The sequence below is a fragment of the Stenella coeruleoalba genome, assembly GCF_951394435.1.
Source record: "Stenella coeruleoalba genome assembly, chromosome: 19".
In the NCBI taxonomy this organism is placed as follows: Eukaryota; Metazoa; Chordata; class Mammalia; order Artiodactyla; family Delphinidae; genus Stenella; species Stenella coeruleoalba.
In genome coordinates, this window is record NC_137165.1 from 22,403,795 (window position 1) to 22,422,745 (window position 18,951).

An 18,951-nucleotide genomic window follows, 5' to 3' on the forward strand; every position below is an offset into this window, starting at 1 on the left:
GGCGGAGCGGGAGGCAAAAAGCCTACAGCACCCGGTATTCCCAGGCGGTCTCCCATCCAAGTACTAACCAGGCCCGACCCTGCTTAGCTTCCGAGATCAGACGAGATCGGGCGCGTTCAGGGTGGTATGGCCGTAGACGGGGGCGGGGGCCGCGGGCTGCCTCTTGAGGGCCAGTTTCGCTGGCGCTGGCGCCTGAACGCCAGCCTGGCGGCCGGCCCGCCCCGGCAGGGCCCCCTGGCCCGCCCAGGCAGGGGGAACGGAGGTCTCGGGTATCGGGCGGCGGCGGAGGGTTTGGCGACCACCTCCCAGCCCAGGGCGGCCGTGACCCAGCAAACCCTTCGGCGCTTGGCGCCCCGCCCAAGATCCCGCACGTCGCCCACAGGGACGTGGCCCCGGAGGCTTCAGGGCCCGGGGCCCGCGGTCCCTTGGGCATCGGCCCTGCCCGCCCACGCGGCGCTAGGCGCAGCCCGGCCGCAGCCCGGGCCGGCCCTCCTGCCCGACAGCAGCTGGCCCGAAGCCACTGGGAGCCACCATTGAGTCGCCACGGCCCCTCAGCCCCGGCAAGGCCACCCCTGCCCCACACCCCCCGCCGAGCTCAGGACCCCGCTCCTGGTGGCCGGCAGGCCCGGGATAGCGGCCCCTGCCCTCGATCCCGCTCCCGCACCCGGCCGCGGTGACACGCCAGAGGGGCGGGGTGGTGGTGGGGCTTTTGTCGGAGGGAGCTGTGGAGGGACACTCCGGCACACAGGTGGCGGCGCCGGGACTGGGCGCCGGTGGGGGCGGCCAGGTGCAGGTCGAGGGGCTCGTGGGCCGAAAGGACGGCAACTGGGCCCGCGGCGGAGTCTGGGTCTGGAGGGCTCTGAGCCTCCATCCGCTCTGGTTCCTCGGGGCTACCGGCCCGAAGCCTGGTAGCGCGACACCCCACCGGCCCACAGACGTAGCCTCCCCAGCTGTGCTCACAGCGAGTCCAACCGCAGCCTGCACCCCTCCACGGGACACTTGGATTACTCCCGCGATCCCCACGAGGTGCGGCACCCGGCGGCCGCATGGGCTGAGATCCTGCCCTTGCGGCGCCCTGTGGCCACCTCCGCCTCCCTCACGGTACTGGCCGAGGCCTCGGACCAGCGGGCCCCGGCTCCCAGCTCAGCGCTGCTCCTCCGCCCCTCTCACCTCCTGCCCGACGTCCAGGCTACCGAGCACCCTCCACCCCCGCCCACCTTCATGCCACTCAGCCGGAACCCAGGAGGCAATGCCAACTACCAGGTGTATGACAGTCTGGTGCTGAAGCGGCAACCGCAGGAGGGCCAAGCGCGGGCCAACTCGCTGCTACCTTCCACCTCGGCCTCCAGGCCCTCTCTGCACGGGAGCCAGACTGGGAAAATGAACTTACCAGCAGCAAATGGGGGCGGGGGCAGGGGCAGGGGGCGGCAGGGCATGGAGAGAGGAATAAAGAGCGCCAGAGTCCAGGAAACATTGGTGGTCTGTGGCTTGGAAGCGCCACTCCTTCTGCCAGCCTGGGTCCCTTTGCTTGGCTTCCTGCAGTAAGAAGCCAGTGTCCCCTTCTTGGCCTGAGGGTCCCTTTGGTTTAGTGGCCACAGTTCTGCCAGCAGGCCCCTCCTGGTCCTATACCATGCACTAAGTACATCTGCAGCTGCAGACTCCAAACCCCTGGTCTCTGGGCACCTCCTCTGTGTCTCAGCTGTCCCTGTCCACAGAGAGCCTCATACAAGAAGTTGCTTCCAAACTGGGAGGTTCCACATCTGGGCAGGTCCAGCTCCAGGCCCAGTGAAGGGCATGAAGAAGGCTGAGGCTCTGGACTCCAGCCAGGCCTTCAGCAGGCCTCTGAGGCCAAGGTCTTCCTAGTCTCAAGAGGGGCCAAGAGACGCAACGTGTCATTTGAACAAGTGAGTCAGCGGGCGGTGAGCGAATGAATGACCGCTCGAGGGGATGTATGCCGGCCACCGGGCCCTGTTTGACTGTCCAGGCTCAGCTTACCTGACCCTGGTTACCAGGGAATGCCACTCTGGGCCCTCCTTTTCATCCCCCTCCCTCACTGTGACCTCACCACCTGCCCCATTATGACCCAGTCTGGCTCCCAGTTAAAACTGGAGGGCAGGGGGCCCAGGCAGTCCTGGGACCGACGGCCATGGGTGAGCGAAACTACTACCGAGCCGAGCCGTTCACTGGCCCCATCCGCAGGAAATGCCAGGAGCAAGGATACTCAATTCTTCTGATCCCGGTCAGCTTCATCTTGCTCAACGTGGGGATCAACGTGGTGACTATGGTCAGGGCAGGATCTGTGCAGCGCGGTTGGGGGAGCCCTGGGGTCTTGAAGGGGCTGAGGTGGGAGGGCTGCTGGGGTGTGACCGGACAAGGGTTGGATTTCAGGGCTCACCCTGCTCCCGGCCTCCCCCCTCCCCTTCTTCCCTCAACTCTGGAGGCATCTGAAGAGATTCTTGCGGGCACTTTTCAATCGTATTTTCCACAAAGGTGAGTGGGCGCCGGCGTGGGTTCAGGGGATGTGGGCCTGTCCCCTTTCTTCTATCCCTGCCTTGATTCTCAGCCCCTCAGGAACCCAGGCCCTGACCCATCTCGCCTTTCCCCACAGACAAGCAAGCCAGCTGTGTAGGCAGCCATCGCATGTGCATGCGCTGCTCCGTGGATCCCAAGAACCTGTGCTCAAGAGTTTCTTCCCGCTTCTGCCATCGCCCAAGCTTCCTGCTCGGGCAGGCAAACCACCTTGACTACTGCCTGCAGCGGGGCCCGGTGGGGGCGGAGCCGGCGGCCCCCGCCGCGGGCGAGTAAAGGAGAAGGCGGGCGGAGCGGGAGGCAAAAAGCCTACAGCACCCGGTATTCCCAGGCGGTCTCCCATCCAAGTACTAACCAGGCCCGACCCTGCTTAGCTTCCGAGATCAGACGAGATCGGGCGCGTTCAGGGTGGTATGGCCGTAGACGGGGGCGGGGGCCGCGGGCTGCCTCTTGAGGGCCAGTTTCGCTGGCGCTGGCGCCTGAACGCCAGCCTGGCGGCCGGCCCGCCCCGGCAGGGCCCCCTGGCCCGCCCAGGCAGGGGGAACGGAGGTCTCGGGTATCGGGCGGCGGCGGAGGGTTTGGCGACCACCTCCCAGCCCAGGGCGGCCGTGACCCAGCAAACCCTTCGGCGCTTGGCGCCCCGCCCAAGATCCCGCACGTCGCCCACAGGGACGTGGCCCCGGAGGCTTCAGGGCCCGGGGCCCGCGGTCCCTTGGGCATCGGCCCTGCCCGCCCACGCGGCGCTAGGCGCAGCCCGGCCGCAGCCCGGGCCGGCCCTCCTGCCCGACAGCAGCTGGCCCGAAGCCACTGGGAGCCACCATTGAGTCGCCACGGCCCCTCAGCCCCGGCAAGGCCACCCCTGCCCCACACCCCCCGCCGAGCTCAGGACCCCGCTCCTGGTGGCCGGCAGGCCCGGGATAGCGGCCCCTGCCCTCGATCCCGCTCCCGCACCCGGCCGCGGTGACACGCCAGAGGGGCGGGGTGGTGGTGGGGCTTTTGTCGGAGGGAGCTGTGGAGGGACACTCCGGCACACAGGTGGCGGCGCCGGGACTGGGCGCCGGTGGGGGCGGCCAGGTGCAGGTCGAGGGGCTCGTGGGCCGAAAGGACGGCAACTGGGCCCGCGGCGGAGTCTGGGTCTGGAGGGCTCTGAGCCTCCATCCGCTCTGGTTCCTCGGGGCTACCGGCCCGAAGCCTGGTAGCGCGACACCCCACCGGCCCACAGACGTAGCCTCCCCAGCTGTGCTCACAGCGAGTCCAACCGCAGCCTGCACCCCTCCACGGGACACTTGGATTACTCCCGCGATCCCCACGAGGTGCGGCACCCGGCGGCCGCATGGGCTGAGATCCTGCCCTTGCGGCGCCCTGTGGCCACCTCCGCCTCCCTCACGGTACTGGCCGAGGCCTCGGACCAGCGGGCCCCGGCTCCCAGCTCAGCGCTGCTCCTCCGCCCCTCTCACCTCCTGCCCGACGTCCAGGCTACCGAGCACCCTCCACCCCCGCCCACCTTCATGCCACTCAGCCGGAACCCAGGAGGCAATGCCAACTACCAGGTGTATGACAGTCTGGTGCTGAAGCGGCAACCGCAGGAGGGCCAAGCGCGGGCCAACTCGCTGCTACCTTCCACCTCGGCCTCCAGGCCCTCTCTGCACGGGAGCCAGACTGGGAAAATGAACTTACCAGCAGCAAATGGGGGCGGGGGCAGGGGCAGGGGGCGGCAGGGCATGGAGAGAGGAATAAAGAGCGCCAGAGTCCAGGAAACATTGGTGGTCTGTGGCTTGGAAGCGCCACTCCTTCTGCCAGCCTGGGTCCCTTTGCTTGGCTTCCTGCAGTAAGAAGCCAGTGTCCCCTTCTTGGCCTGAGGGTCCCTTTGGTTTAGTGGCCACAGTTCTGCCAGCAGGCCCCTCCTGGTCCTATACCATGCACTAAGTACATCTGCAGCTGCAGACTCCAAACCCCTGGTCTCTGGGCACCTCCTCTGTGTCTCAGCTGTCCCTGTCCACAGAGAGCCTCATACAAGAAGTTGCTTCCAAACTGGGAGGTTCCACATCTGGGCAGGTCCAGCTCCAGGCCCAGTGAAGGGCATGAAGAAGGCTGAGGCTCTGGACTCCAGCCAGGCCTTCAGCAGGCCTCTGAGGCCAAGGTCTTCCTAGTCTCAAGAGGGGCCAAGAGACGCAACGTGTCATTTGAACAAGTGAGTCAGCGGGCGGTGAGCGAATGAATGACCGCTCGAGGGGATGTATGCCGGCCACCGGGCCCTGTTTGACTGTCCAGGCTCAGCTTACCTGACCCTGGTTACCAGGGAATGCCACTCTGGGCCCTCCTTTTCATCCCCCTCCCTCACTGTGACCTCACCACCTGCCCCATTATGACCCAGTCTGGCTCCCAGTTAAAACTGGAGGGCAGGGGGCCCAGGCAGTCCTGGGACCGACGGCCATGGGTGAGCGAAACTACTACCGAGCCGAGCCGTTCACTGGCCCCATCCGCAGGAAATGCCAGGAGCAAGGATACTCAATTCTTCTGATCCCGGTCAGCTTCATCTTGCTCAACGTGGGGATCAACGTGGTGACTATGGTCAGGGCAGGATCTGTGCAGCGCGGTTGGGGGAGCCCTGGGGTCTTGAAGGGGCTGAGGTGGGAGGGCTGCTGGGGTGTGACCGGACAAGGGTTGGATTTCAGGGCTCACCCTGCTCCCGGCCTCCCCCCTCCCCTTCTTCCCTCAACTCTGGAGGCATCTGAAGAGATTCTTGCGGGCACTTTTCAATCGTATTTTCCACAAAGGTGAGTGGGCGCCGGCGTGGGTTCAGGGGATGTGGGCCTGTCCCCTTTCTTCTATCCCTGCCTTGATTCTCAGCCCCTCAGGAACCCAGGCCCTGACCCATCTCGCCTTTCCCCACAGACAAGCAAGCCAGCTGTGTAGGCAGCCATCGCATGTGCATGCGCTGCTCCGTGGATCCCAAGAACCTGTGCTCAAGAGTTTCTTCCCGCTTCTGCCATCGCCCAAGCTTCCTGCTCGGGCAGGCAAACCACCTTGACTACTGCCTGCAGCGGGGCCCGGCGGGGGCGGAGCCGGCGGCCCCCGCCGCGGGCGAGTAAAGGAGAAGGCGGGCGGAGCGGGAGGCAAAAAGCCTACAGCACCCGGTATTCCCAGGCGGTCTCCCATCCAAGTACTAACCAGGCCCGACCCTGCTTAGCTTCCGAGATCAGACGAGATCGGGCGCGTTCAGGGTGGTATGGCCGTAGACGGGGGCGGGGGCCGCGGGCTGCCGCTTGAGGGCCAGTTTCGCTGGCGCTGGCGCCTGAACGCCAGCCTGGCGGCCGGCCCGCCGCGGCAGGCCCCCCTGGCCCGCCCAGGCAGGGGGAACGGAGGTCTCGGGTATCGGGCGGCGGCGGAGGGTTTGGCGACCACCTCCCAGCCCAGGGCGGCCGTGACCCAGCAAACCCTTCGGCGCTTGGCGCCCCGCCCAAGATCCCGCACGTCGCCCACAGGGACGTGGCCCCGGAGGCTTCAGGGCCCGGGGCCCGCGGTCCCTTGGGCATCGGCCCTGTCCGCCCACGCGGCGCTAGGCGCAGCCCGGCCGCAGCCCGGGCCGGCCCTCCTGCCCGACAGCAGCTGGCCCGAAGCCACTGGGAGCCACCATTGAGTCGCCACGGCCCCTCAGCCCCGGCAAGGCCACCCCTGCCCCACACCCCCCGCCGAGCTCAGGACCCCGCTCCTGGTGGCCGGCAGGCCCGGGATAGCGGCCCCTGCCCTCGATCCCGCTCCCGCACCCGGCCGCGGTGACACGCCAGAGGGGCGGGGTGGTGGTGGGGCTTTTGTCGGAGGGAGCTGTGGAGGGACACTCCGGCACACAGGTGGCGGCGCCGGGACTGGGCGCCGGTGGGGGCGGCCAGGTGCAGGTCGAGGGGCTCGTGGGCCGAAAGGACGGCAACTGGGCCCGCGGCGGAGTCTGGGTCTGGAGGGCTCTGAGCCTCCATCCGCTCTGGTTCCTCGGGGCTACCGGCCCGAAGCCTGGTAGCGCGACACCCCACCGGCCCACAGACGTAGCCTCCCCAGCTGTGCTCACAGCGAGTCCAACCGCAGCCTGCACCCCTCCACGGGACACTTGGATTACTCCCGCGATCCCCACGAGGTGCGGCACCCGGCGGCCGCATGGGCTGAGATCCTGCCCTTGCGGCGCCCTGTGGCCACCTCCGCCTCCCTCACGGTACTGGCCGAGGCCTCGGACCAGCGGGCCCCGGCTCCCAGCTCAGCGCTGCTCCTCCGCCCCTCTCACCTCCTGCCCGACGTCCAGGCTACCGAGCACCCTCCACCCCCGCCCACCTTCATGCCACTCAGCCGGAACCCAGGAGGCAATGCCAACTACCAGGTGTATGACAGTCTGGTGCTGAAGCGGCAACCGCAGGAGGGCCAAGCGCGGGCCAACTCGCTGCTACCTTCCACCTCGGCCTCCAGGCCCTCTCTGCACGGGAGCCAGACTGGGAAAATGAACTTACCAGCAGCAAATGGGGGCGGGGGCAGGGGCAGGGGGCGGCAGGGCATGGAGAGAGGAATAAAGAGCGCCAGAGTCCAGGAAACATTGGTGGTCTGTGGCTTGGAAGCGCCACTCCTTCTGCCAGCCTGGGTCCCTTTGCTTGGCTTCCTGCAGTAAGAAGCCAGTGTCCCCTTCTTGGCCTGAGGGTCCCTTTGGTTTAGTGGCCACAGTTCTGCCAGCAGGCCCCTCCTGGTCCTATACCATGCACTAAGTACATCTGCAGCTGCAGACTCCAAACCCCTGGTCTCTGGGCACCTCCTCTGTGTCTCAGCTGTCCCTGTCCACAGAGAGCCTCATACAAGAAGTTGCTTCCAAACTGGGAGGTTCCACATCTGGGCAGGTCCAGCTCCAGGCCCAGTGAAGGGCATGAAGAAGGCTGAGGCTCTGGACTCCAGCCAGGCCTTCAGCAGGCCTCTGAGGCCAAGGTCTTCCTAGTCTCAAGAGGGGCCAAGAGACGCAACGTGTCATTTGAACAAGTGAGTCAGCGGGCGGTGAGCGAATGAATGACCGCTCGAGGGGATGTATGCCGGCCACCGGGCCCTGTTTGACTGTCCAGGCTCAGCTTACCTGACCCTGGTTACCAGGGAATGCCACTCTGGGCCCTCCTTTTCATCCCCCTCCCTCACTGTGACCTCACCACCTGCCCCATTATGACCCAGTCTGGCTCCCAGTTAAAACTGGAGGGCAGGGGGCCCAGGCAGTCCTGGGACCGACGGCCATGGGTGAGCGAAACTACTACCGAGCCGAGCCGTTCACTGGCCCCATCCGCAGGAAATGCCAGGAGCAAGGATACTCAATTCTTCTGATCCCGGTCAGCTTCATCTTGCTCAACGTGGGGATCAACGTGGTGACTATGGTCAGGGCAGGATCTGTGCAGCGCGGTTGGGGGAGCCCTGGGGTCTTGAAGGGGCTGAGGTGGGAGGGCTGCTGGGGTGTGACCGGACAAGGGTTGGATTTCAGGGCTCACCCTGCTCCCGGCCTCCCCCCTCCCCTTCTTCCCTCAACTCTGGAGGCATCTGAAGAGATTCTTGCGGGCACTTTTCAATCGTATTTTCCACAAAGGTGAGTGGGCGCCGGCGTGGGTTCAGGGGATGTGGGCCTGTCCCCTTTCTTCTATCCCTGCCTTGATTCTCAGCCCCTCAGGAACCCAGGCCCTGACCCATCTCGCCTTTCCCCACAGACAAGCAAGCCAGCTGTGTAGGCAGCCATCGCATGTGCATGCGCTGCTCCGTGGATCCCAAGAACCTGTGCTCAAGAGTTTCTTCCCGCTTCTGCCATCGCCCAAGCTTCCTGCTCGGGCAGGCAAACCACCTTGACTACTGCCTGCAGCGGGGCCCGGCGGGGGCGGAGCCGGCGGCCCCCGCCGCGGGCGAGTAAAGGAGAAGGCGGGCGGAGCGGGAGGCAAAAAGCCTACAGCACCCGGTATTCCCAGGCGGTCTCCCATCCAAGTACTAACCAGGCCCGACCCTGCTTAGCTTCCGAGATCAGACGAGATCGGGCGCGTTCAGGGTGGTATGGCCGTAGACGGGGGCGGGGGCCGCGGACTGCCTCTTGAGGGCCAGTTTCGCTGGCGCTGGCGCCTGAACGCCAGCCTGGCGGCCGGCCCGCCGCGGCAGGCCCCCCTGGCCCGCCCAGGCAGGGGGAACGGAGGTCTCGGGTATCGGGCGGCGGCGGAGGGTTTGGCGACCACCTCCCAGCCCAGGGCGGCCATGACCCAGCAAACCCTTCGGCGCTTGGCGCCCCGCCCAAGATCCCGCACGTCGCCCACAGGGACGTGGCCCCGGAGGCTTCAGGGCCCGGGGCCCGCGGTCCCTTGGGCATCGGCCCTGCCCGCCCACGCGGCGCTAGGCGCAGCCCGGCCGCAGCCCGGGCCGGCCCTCCTGCCCGACAGCAGCTGGCCCGAAGCCACTGGGAGCCACCATTGAGTCGCCACGGCCCCTCAGCCCCGGCAAGGCCACCCCTGCCCCACACCCCCCGCCGAGCTCAGGACCCCGCTCCTGGTGGCCGGCAGGCCCGGGATAGCGGCCCCTGCCCTCGATCCCGCTCCCGCACCCGGCCGCGGTGACACGCCAGAGGGGCGGGGTGGTGGTGGGGCTTTTGTCGGAGGGAGCTGTGGAGGGACACTCCGGCACACAGGTGGCGGCGCCGGGACTGGGCGCCGGTGGGGGCGGCCAGGTGCAGGTCGAGGGGCTCGTGGGCCGAAAGGACGGCAACTGGGCCCGCGGCGGAGTCTGAGTCTGGAGGGCTCTGAGCCTCCATCCGCTCTGGTTCCTCGGGGCTACCGGCCCGAAGCCTGGTAGCGCGACACCCCACCGACCCACAGACGTAGCCTCCCCAGCTGTGCTCACAGCGAGTCCAACCGCAGCCTGCACCCCTCCACGGGACACTTGGATTACTCCCGCGATCCCCACGAGGTGCGGCACCCGGCGGCCGCATGGGCTGAGATCCTGCCCTTGCGGCGCCCTGTGGCCACCTCCGCCTCCCTCACGGTACTGGCCGAGGCCTCGCACCAGCGGGCCCCGGCTCCCAGCTCAGCGCTGCTCCTCCGCCCCTCTCACCTCCTGCCCGACGTCCAGGCTACCGAGCACCCTCCACCCCCGCCCACCTTCATGCCACTCAGCCGGAACCCAGGAGGCAATGCCAACTACCAGGTGTATGACAGTCTGGTGCTGAAGCAGCAACCGCAGGAGGGCCAAGCGCGGGCCAACTCGCTGCTACCTTCCACCTCGGCCTCCAGGCCCTCTCTGCACGGGAGCCAGACTGGGAAAATGAACTTACCAGCAGCAAATGGGGGCGGGGGCAGGGGCAGGGGGCGGCAGGGCATGGAGAGAGGAATAAAGAGCGCCAGAGTCCAGGAAACATTGGTGGTCTGTGGCTTGGAAGCGCCACTCCTTCTGCCAGCCTGGGTCCCTTTGCTTGGCTTCCTGCAGGAAGAAGCCAGTGTCCCCTTCTTGGCCTGAGGGTCCCTTTGGTTTAGTGGCCACAGTTCTGCCAGCAGGCCCCTCCTGGTCCTATACCATGCACTAAGTACATCTGCAGCTGCAGACTCCAAACCCCTGGTCTCTGGGCACCTCCTCTGTGTCTCAGCTGTCCCTGTCCACAGAGAGCCTCATACAAGAAGTTGCTTCCAAACTGGGAGGTTCCACATCTGGGCAGGTCCAGCTCCAGGCCCAGTGAAGGGCATGAAGAAGGCTGAGGCTCTGGACTCCAGCCAGGCCTTCAGCAGGCCTCTGAGGCCAAGGTCTTCCTAGTCTCAAGAGGGGCCAAGAGACGCAACGTGTCATTTGAACAAGTGAGTCAGCGGGCGGTGAGCGAATGAATGACCGCTCGAGGGGATGTATGCCGGCCACCGGGCCCTGTTTGACTGTCCAGGCTCAGCTTACCTGACCCTGGTTACCAGGGAATGCCACTCTGGGCCCTCCTTTTCATCCCCCTCCCTCACTGTGACCTCACCACCTGCCCCATTATGACCCAGTCTGGCTCCCAGTTAAAACTGGAGGGCAGGGGGCCCAGGCAGTCCTGGGACCGACGGCCATGGGTGAGCGAAACTACTACCGAGCCGAGCCGTTCACTGGCCCCATCCGCAGGAAATGCCAGGAGCAAGGATACTCAATTCTTCTGATCCCGGTCAGCTTCATCTTGCTCAACGTGGGGATCAACGTGGTGACTATGGTCAGGGCAGGATCTGTGCAGCGCGGTTGGGGGAGCCCTGGGGTCTTGAAGGGGCTGAGGTGGGAGGGCTGCTGGGGTGTGACCGGACAAGGGTTGGATTTCAGGGCTCACCCTGCTCCCGGCCTCCCCCCTCCCCTTCTTCCCTCAACTCTGGAGGCATCTGAAGAGATTCTTGCGGACACTTTTCAATCGTATTTTCCACAAAGGTGAGTGGGCGCCGGCGTGGGTTCAGGGGATGTGGGCCTGTCCCCTTTCTTCTATCCCTGCCTTGATTCTCAGCCCCTCAGGAACCCAGGCCCTGACCCATCTCGCCTTTCCCCACAGACAAGCAAGCCAGCTGTGTAGGCAGCCATCGCATGTGCATGCGCTGCTCCGTGGATCCCAAGAACCTGTGCTCAAGAGTTTCTTCCCGCTTCTGCCATCGCCCAAGCTTCCTGCTCGGGCAGGCAAACCACCTTGACTACTGCCTGCAGCGGGGCCCGGCGGGGGCGGAGCCGGCGGCCCCCGCCGCGGGCGAGTAAAGGAGAAGGCGGGCGGAGCGGGAGGCAAAAAGCCTACAGCACCCGGTATTCCCAGGCGGTCTCCCATCCAAGTACTAACCAGGCCCGACCCTGCTTAGCTTCCGAGATCAGACGAGATCGGGCGCGTTCAGGGTGGTATGGCCGTAGACGGGGGCGGGGGCCGCGGGCTGCCTCTTGAGGGCCAGTTTCGCTGGCGCTGGCGCCTGAACGCCAGCCTGGCGGCCGGCCCGCCCCGGCAGGGCCCCCTGGCCCGCCCAGGCAGGGGGAACGGAGGTCTCGGGTATCGGGCGGCGGCGGAGGGTTTGGCGACCACCTCCCAGCCCAGGGCGGCCGTGACCCAGCAAACCCTTCGGCGCTTGGCGCCCCGCCCAAGATCCCGCACGTCGCCCACAGGGACGTGGCCCCGGAGGCTTCAGGGCCCGGGGCCCGCGGTCCCTTGGGCATCGGCCCTGCCCGCCCACGCGGCGCTAGGCGCAGCCCGGCCGCAGCCCGGGCCGGCCCTCCTGCCCGACAGCAGCTGGCCCGAAGCCACTGGGAGCCACCATTGAGTCGCCACGGCCCCTCAGCCCCGGCAAGGCCACCCCTGCCCCACACCCCCCGCCGAGCTCAGGACCCCGCTCCTGGTGGCCGGCAGGCCCGGGATAGCGGCCCCTGCCCTCGATCCCGCTCCCGCACCCGGCCGCGGTGACACGCCAGAGGGGCGGGGTGGTGGTGGGGCTTTTGTCGGAGGGAGCTGTGGAGGGACACTCCGGCACACAGGTGGCGGCGCCGGGACTGGGCGCCGGTGGGGGCGGCCAGGTGCAGGTCGAGGGGCTCGTGGGCCGAAAGGACGGCAACTGGGCCCGCGGCGGAGTCTGGGTCTGGAGGGCTCTGAGCCTCCATCCGCTCTGGTTCCTCGGGGCTACCGGCCCGAAGCCTGGTAGCGCGACACCCCACCGGCCCACAGACGTAGCCTCCCCAGCTGTGCTCACAGCGAGTCCAACCGCAGCCTGCACCCCTCCACGGGACACTTGGATTACTCCCGCGATCCCCACGAGGTGCGGCACCCGGCGGCCGCATGGGCTGAGATCCTGCCCTTGCGGCGCCCTGTGGCCACCTCCGCCTCCCTCACGGTACTGGCCGAGGCCTCGGACCAGCGGGCCCCGGCTCCCAGCTCAGCGCTGCTCCTCCGCCCCTCTCACCTCCTGCCCGACGTCCAGGCTACCGAGCACCCTCCACCCCCGCCCACCTTCATGCCACTCAGCCGGAACCCAGGAGGCAATGCCAACTACCAGGTGTATGACAGTCTGGTGCTGAAGCGGCAACCGCAGGAGGGCCAAGCGCGGGCCAACTCGCTGCTACCTTCCACCTCGGCCTCCAGGCCCTCTCTGCACGGGAGCCAGACTGGGAAAATGAACTTACCAGCAGCAAATGGGGGCGGGGGCAGGGGCAGGGGGCGGCAGGGCATGGAGAGAGGAATAAAGAGCGCCAGAGTCCAGGAAACATTGGTGGTCTGTGGCTTGGAAGCGCCACTCCTTCTGCCAGCCTGGGTCCCTTTGCTTGGCTTCCTGCAGTAAGAAGCCAGTGTCCCCTTCTTGGCCTGAGGGTCCCTTTGGTTTAGTGGCCACAGTTCTGCCAGCAGGCCCCTCCTGGTCCTATACCATGCACTAAGTACATCTGCAGCTGCAGACTCCAAACCCCTGGTCTCTGGGCACCTCCTCTGTGTCTCAGCTGTCCCTGTCCACAGAGAGCCTCATACAAGAAGTTGCTTCCAAACTGGGAGGTTCCACATCTGGGCAGGTCCAGCTCCAGGCCCAGTGAAGGGCATGAAGAAGGCTGAGGCTCTGGACTCCAGCCAGGCCTTCAGCAGGCCTCTGAGGCCAAGGTCTTCCTAGTCTCAAGAGGGGCCAAGAGACGCAACGTGTCATTTGAACAAGTGAGTCAGCGGGCGGTGAGCGAATGAATGACCGCTCGAGGGGATGTATGCCGGCCACCGGGCCCTGTTTGACTGTCCAGGCTCAGCTTACCTGACCCTGGTTACCAGGGAATGCCACTCTGGGCCCTCCTTTTCATCCCCCTCCCTCACTGTGACCTCACCACCTGCCCCATTATGACCCAGTCTGGCTCCCAGTTAAAACTGGAGGGCAGGGGGCCCAGGCAGTCCTGGGACCGACGGCCATGGGTGAGCGAAACTACTACCGAGCCGAGCCGTTCACTGGCCCCATCCGCAGGAAATGCCAGGAGCAAGGATACTCAATTCTTCTGATCCCGGTCAGCTTCATCTTGCTCAACGTGGGGATCAACGTGGTGACTATGGTCAGGGCAGGATCTGTGCAGCGCGGTTGGGGGAGCCCTGGGGTCTTGAAGGGGCTGAGGTGGGAGGGCTGCTGGGGTGTGACCGGACAAGGGTTGGATTTCAGGGCTCACCCTGCTCCCGGCCTCCCCCCTCCCCTTCTTCCCTCAACTCTGGAGGCATCTGAAGAGATTCTTGCGGGCACTTTTCAATCGTATTTTCCACAAAGGTGAGTGGGCGCCGGCGTGGGTTCAGGGGATGTGGGCCTGTCCCCTTTCTTCTATCCCTGCCTTGATTCTCAGCCCCTCAGGAACCCAGGCCCTGACCCATCTCGCCTTTCCCCACAGACAAGCAAGCCAGCTGTGTAGGCAGCCATCGCATGTGCATGCGCTGCTCCGTGGATCCCAAGAACCTGTGCTCAAGAGTTTCTTCCCGCTTCTGCCATCGCCCAAGCTTCCTGCTCGGGCAGGCAAACCACCTTGACTACTGCCTGCAGCGGGGCCCGGCGGGGGCGGAGCCGGCGGCCCCCGCCGCGGGCGAGTAAAGGAGAAGGCGGGCGGAGCGGGAGGCAAAAAGCCTACAGCACCCGGTATTCCCAGGCGGTCTCCCATCCAAGTACTAACCAGGCCCGACCCTGCTTAGCTTCCGAGATCAGACGAGATCGGGCGCGTTCAGGGTGGTATGGCCGTAGACGGGGGCGGGGGCCGCGGGCTGCCTCTTGAGGGCCAGTTTCGCTGGCGCTGGCGCCTGAACGCCAGCCTGGCGGCCGGCCCGCCCCGGCAGGGCCCCCTGGCCCGCCCAGGCAGGGGGAACGGAGGTCTCGGGTATCGGGCGGCGGCGGAGGGTTTGGCGACCACCTCCCAGCCCAGGGCGGCCGTGACCCAGCAAACCCTTCGGCGCTTGGCGCCCCGCCCAAGATCCCGCACGTCGCCCACAGGGACGTGGCCCCGGAGGCTTCAGGGCCCGGGGCCCGCGGTCCCTTGGGCATCGGCCCTGCCCGCCCACGCGGCGCTAGGCGCAGCCCGGCCGCAGCCCGGGCCGGCCCTCCTGCCCGACAGCAGCTGGCCCGAAGCCACTGGGAGCCACCATTGAGTCGCCACGGCCCCTCAGCCCCGGCAAGGCCACCCCTGCCCCACACCCCCCGCCGAGCTCAGGACCCCGCTCCTGGTGGCCGGCAGGCCCGGGATAGCGGCCCCTGCCCTCGATCCCGCTCCCGCACCCGGCCGCGGTGACACGCCAGAGGGGCGGGGTGGTGGTGGGGCTTTTGTCGGAGGGAGCTGTGGAGGGACACTCCGGCACACAGGTGGCGGCGCCGGGACTGGGCGCCGGTGGGGGCGGCCAGGTGCAGGTCGAGGGGCTCGTGGGCCGAAAGGACGGCAACTGGGCCCGCGGCGGAGTCTGGGTCTGGAGGGCTCTGAGCCTCCATCCGCTCTGGTTCCTCGGGGCTACCGGCCCGAAGCCTGGTAGCGCGACACCCCACCGGCCCACAGACGTAGCCTCCCCAGCTGTGCTCACAGCGAGTCCAACCGCAGCCTGCACCCCTCCACGGGACACTTGGATTACTCCCGCGATCCCCACGAGGTGCGGCACCCGGCGGCCGCATGGGCTGAGATCCTGCCCTTGCGGCGCCCTGTGGCCACCTCCGCCTCCCTCACGGTACTGGCCGAGGCCTCGGACCAGCGGGCCCCGGCTCCCAGCTCAGCGCTGCTCCTCCGCCCCTCTCACCTCCTGCCCGACGTCCAGGCTACCGAGCACCCTCCACCCCCGCCCACCTTCATGCCACTCAGCCGGAACCCAGGAGGCAATGCCAACTACCAGGTGTATGACAGTCTGGTGCTGAAGCGGCAACCGCAGGAGGGCCAAGCGCGGGCCAACTCGCTGCTACCTTCCACCTCGGCCTCCAGGCCCTCTCTGCACGGGAGCCAGACTGGGAAAATGAACTTACCAGCAGCAAATGGGGGCGGGGGCAGGGGCAGGGGGCGGCAGGGCATGGAGAGAGGAATAAAGAGCGCCAGAGTCCAGGAAACATTGGTGGTCTGTGGCTTGGAAGCGCCACTCCTTCTGCCAGCCTGGGTCCCTTTGCTTGGCTTCCTGCAGGAAGAAGCCAGTGTCCCCTTCTTGGCCTGAGGGTCCCTTTGGTTTAGTGGCCACAGTTCTGCCAGCAGGCCCCTCCTGGTCCTATACCATGCACTAAGTACATCTGCAGCTGCAGACTCCAAACCCCTGGTCTCTGGGCACCTCCTCTGTGTCTCAGCTGTCCCTGTCCACAGAGAGCCTCATACAAGAAGTTGCTTCCAAACTGGGAGGTTCCACATCTGGGCAGGTCCAGCTCCAGGCCCAGTGAAGGGCATGAAGAAGGCTGAGGCTCTGGACTCCAGCCAGGCCTTCAGCAGGCCTCTGAGGCCAAGGTCTTCCTAGTCTCAAGAGGGGCCAAGAGACGCAACGTGTCATTTGAACAAGTGAGTCAGCGGGCGGTGAGCGAATGAATGACCGCTCGAGGGGATGTATGCCGGCCACCGGGCCCTGTTTGACTGTCCAGGCTCAGCTTACCTGACCCTGGTTACCAGGGAATGCCACTCTGGGCCCTCCTTTTCATCCCCCTCCCTCACTGTGACCTCACCACCTGCCCCATTATGACCCAGTCTGGCTCCCAGTTAAAACTGGAGGGCAGGGGGCCCAGGCAGTCCTGGGACCGACGGCCATGGGTGAGCGAAACTACTACCGAGCCGAGCCGTTCACTGGCCCCATCCGCAGGAAATGCCAGGAGCAAGGATACTCAATTCTTCTGATCCCGGTCAGCTTCATCTTGCTCAACGTGGGGATCAACGTGGTGACTATGGTCAGGGCAGGATCTGTGCAGCGCGGTTGGGGGAGCCCTGGGGTCTTGAAGGGGCTGAGGTGGGAGGGCTGCTGGGGTGTGACCGGACAAGGGTTGGATTTCAGGGCTCACCCTGCTCCCGGCCTCCCCCCTCCCCTTCTTCCCTCAACTCTGGAGGCATCTGAAGAGATTCTTGCGGGCACTTTTCAATCGTATTTTCCACAAAGGTGAGTGGGCGCCGGCGTGGGTTCAGGGGATGTGGGCCTGTCCCCTTTCTTCTATCCCTGCCTTGATTCTCAGCCCCTCAGGAACCCAGGCCCTGACCCATCTCGCCTTTCCCCACAGACAAGCAAGCCAGCTGTGTAGGCAGCCATCGCATGTGCATGCGCTGCTCCGTGGATCCCAAGAACCTGTGCTCAAGAGTTTCTTCCCGCTTCTGCCATCGCCCAAGCTTCCTGCTCGGGCAGGCAAACCACCTTGACTACTGCCTGCAGCGGGGCCCGGCGGGGGCGGAGCCGGCGGCCCCCGCCGCGGGCGAGTAAAGGAGAAGGCGGGCGGAGCGGGAGGCAAAAAGCCTACAGCACCCGGTATTCCCAGGCGGTCTCCCATCCAAGTACTAACCAGGCCCGACCCTGCTTAGCTTCCGAGATCAGACGAGATCGGGCGCGTTCAGGGTGGTATGGCCGTAGACGGGGGCGGGGGCCGCGGGCTGCCTCTTGAGGGCCAGTTTCGCTGGCGCTGGCGCCTGAACGCCAGCCTGGCGGCCGGCCCGCCCCGGCAGGACCCCTGGCCCGCCCAGGCAGGGGGAACGGAGGTCTCGGGTATCGGGCGGCGGCGGAGGGTTTGGCGACCACCTCCCAGCCCAGGGCGGCCGTGACCCAGCAAACCCTTCGGCGCTTGGCGCCCCGCCCAAGATCCCGCACGTCGCCCACAGGGACGTGGCCCCGGAGGCTTCAGGGCCCGGGGCCCGCGGTCCCTTGGGCATCGGCCCTGCCCGCCCACGCGGCGCTAGGCGCAGCCCGGCCGCAGCCCGGGCCGGCCCTCCTGCCCGACAGCAGCTGGCCCGAAGCCACTGGGAGCCACCATTGAGTCGCCACGGCCCCTCAGCCCCGGCAAGGCCACCCCTGCCCCACACCCCCCGCCGAGCTCAGGACCCCGCTCCTGGTGGCCGGCAGGCCCGGGATAGCGGCCCCTGCCCTCGATCCCGCTCCCGCACCCGGCCGCGGTGACACGCCAGAGGGGCGGGGTGGTGGTGGGGCTTTTGTCGGAGGGAGCTGTGGAGGGACACTCCGGCACACAGGTGGCGGCGCCGGGACTGGGCGCCGGTGGGGGCGGCCAGGTGCAGGTCGAGGGGCTCGTGGGCCGAAAGGACGGCAACTGGGCCCGCGGCGGAGTCTGGGTCTGGAGGGCTCTGAGCCTCCATCCGCTCTGGTTCCTCGGGGCTACCGGCCCGAAGCCTGGTAGCGCGACACCCCACCGGCCCACAGACGTAGCCTCCCCAGCTGTGCTCACAGCGAGTCCAACCGCAGCCTGCACCCCTCCACGGGACACTTGGATTACTCCCGCGATCCCCACGAGGTGCGGCACCCGGCGGCCGCATGGGCTGAGATCCTGCCCTTGCGGCGCCCTGTGGCCACCTCCGCCTCCCTCACGGTACTGGCCGAGGCCTCGGACCAGCGGGCCCCGGCTCCCAGCTCAGCGCTGCTCCTCCGCCCCTCTCACCTCCTGCCCGACGTCCAGGCTACCGAGCACCCTCCACCCCCGCCCACCTTCATGCCACTCAGCCGGAACCCAGGAGGCAATGCCAACTACCAGGTGTATGACAGTCTGGTGCTGAAGCGGCAACCGCAGGAGGGCCAAGCGCGGGCCAACTCGCTGCTACCTTCCACCTCGGCCTCCAGGCCCTCTCTGCACGGGAGCCAGACTGGGAAAATGAACTTACCAGCAGCAAATGGGGGCGGGGGCAGGGGCAGGGGGCGGCAGGGCATGGAGAGAGGAATAAAGAGCGCCAGAGTCCAGGAAACATTGGTGGTCTGTGGCTTGGAAGCGCCACTCCTTCTGCCAGCCTGGGTCCCTTTGCTTGGCTTCCTGCAGGAAGAAGCCAGTGTCCCCTTCTTGGCCTGAGGGTCCCTTTGGTTTAGTGGCCACAGTTCTGCCAGCAGGCCCCTCCTGGTCCTATACCATGCACTAAGTACATCTGCAGCTGCAGACTCCAAACCCCTGGTCTCTGGGCACCTCCTCTGTGTCTCAGCTGTCCCTGTCCACAGAGAGCCTCATACAAGAAGTTGCTTCCAAACTGGGAGGTTCCACATCTGGGCAGGTCCAGCTCCAGGCCCAGTGAAGGGCATGAAGAAGGCTGAGGCTCTGGACTCCAGCCAGGCCTTCAGCAGGCCTCTGAGGCCAAGGTCTTCCTAGTCTCAAGAGGGGCCAAGAGACGCAACGTGTCATTTGAACAAGTGAGTCAGCGGGCGGTGAGCGAATGAATGACCGCTCGAGGGGATGTATGCCGGCCACCGGGCCCTGTTTGACTGTCCAGGCTCAGCTTACCTGACCCTGGTTACCAGGGAATGCCACTCTGGGCCCTCCTTTTCATCCCCCTCCCTCACTG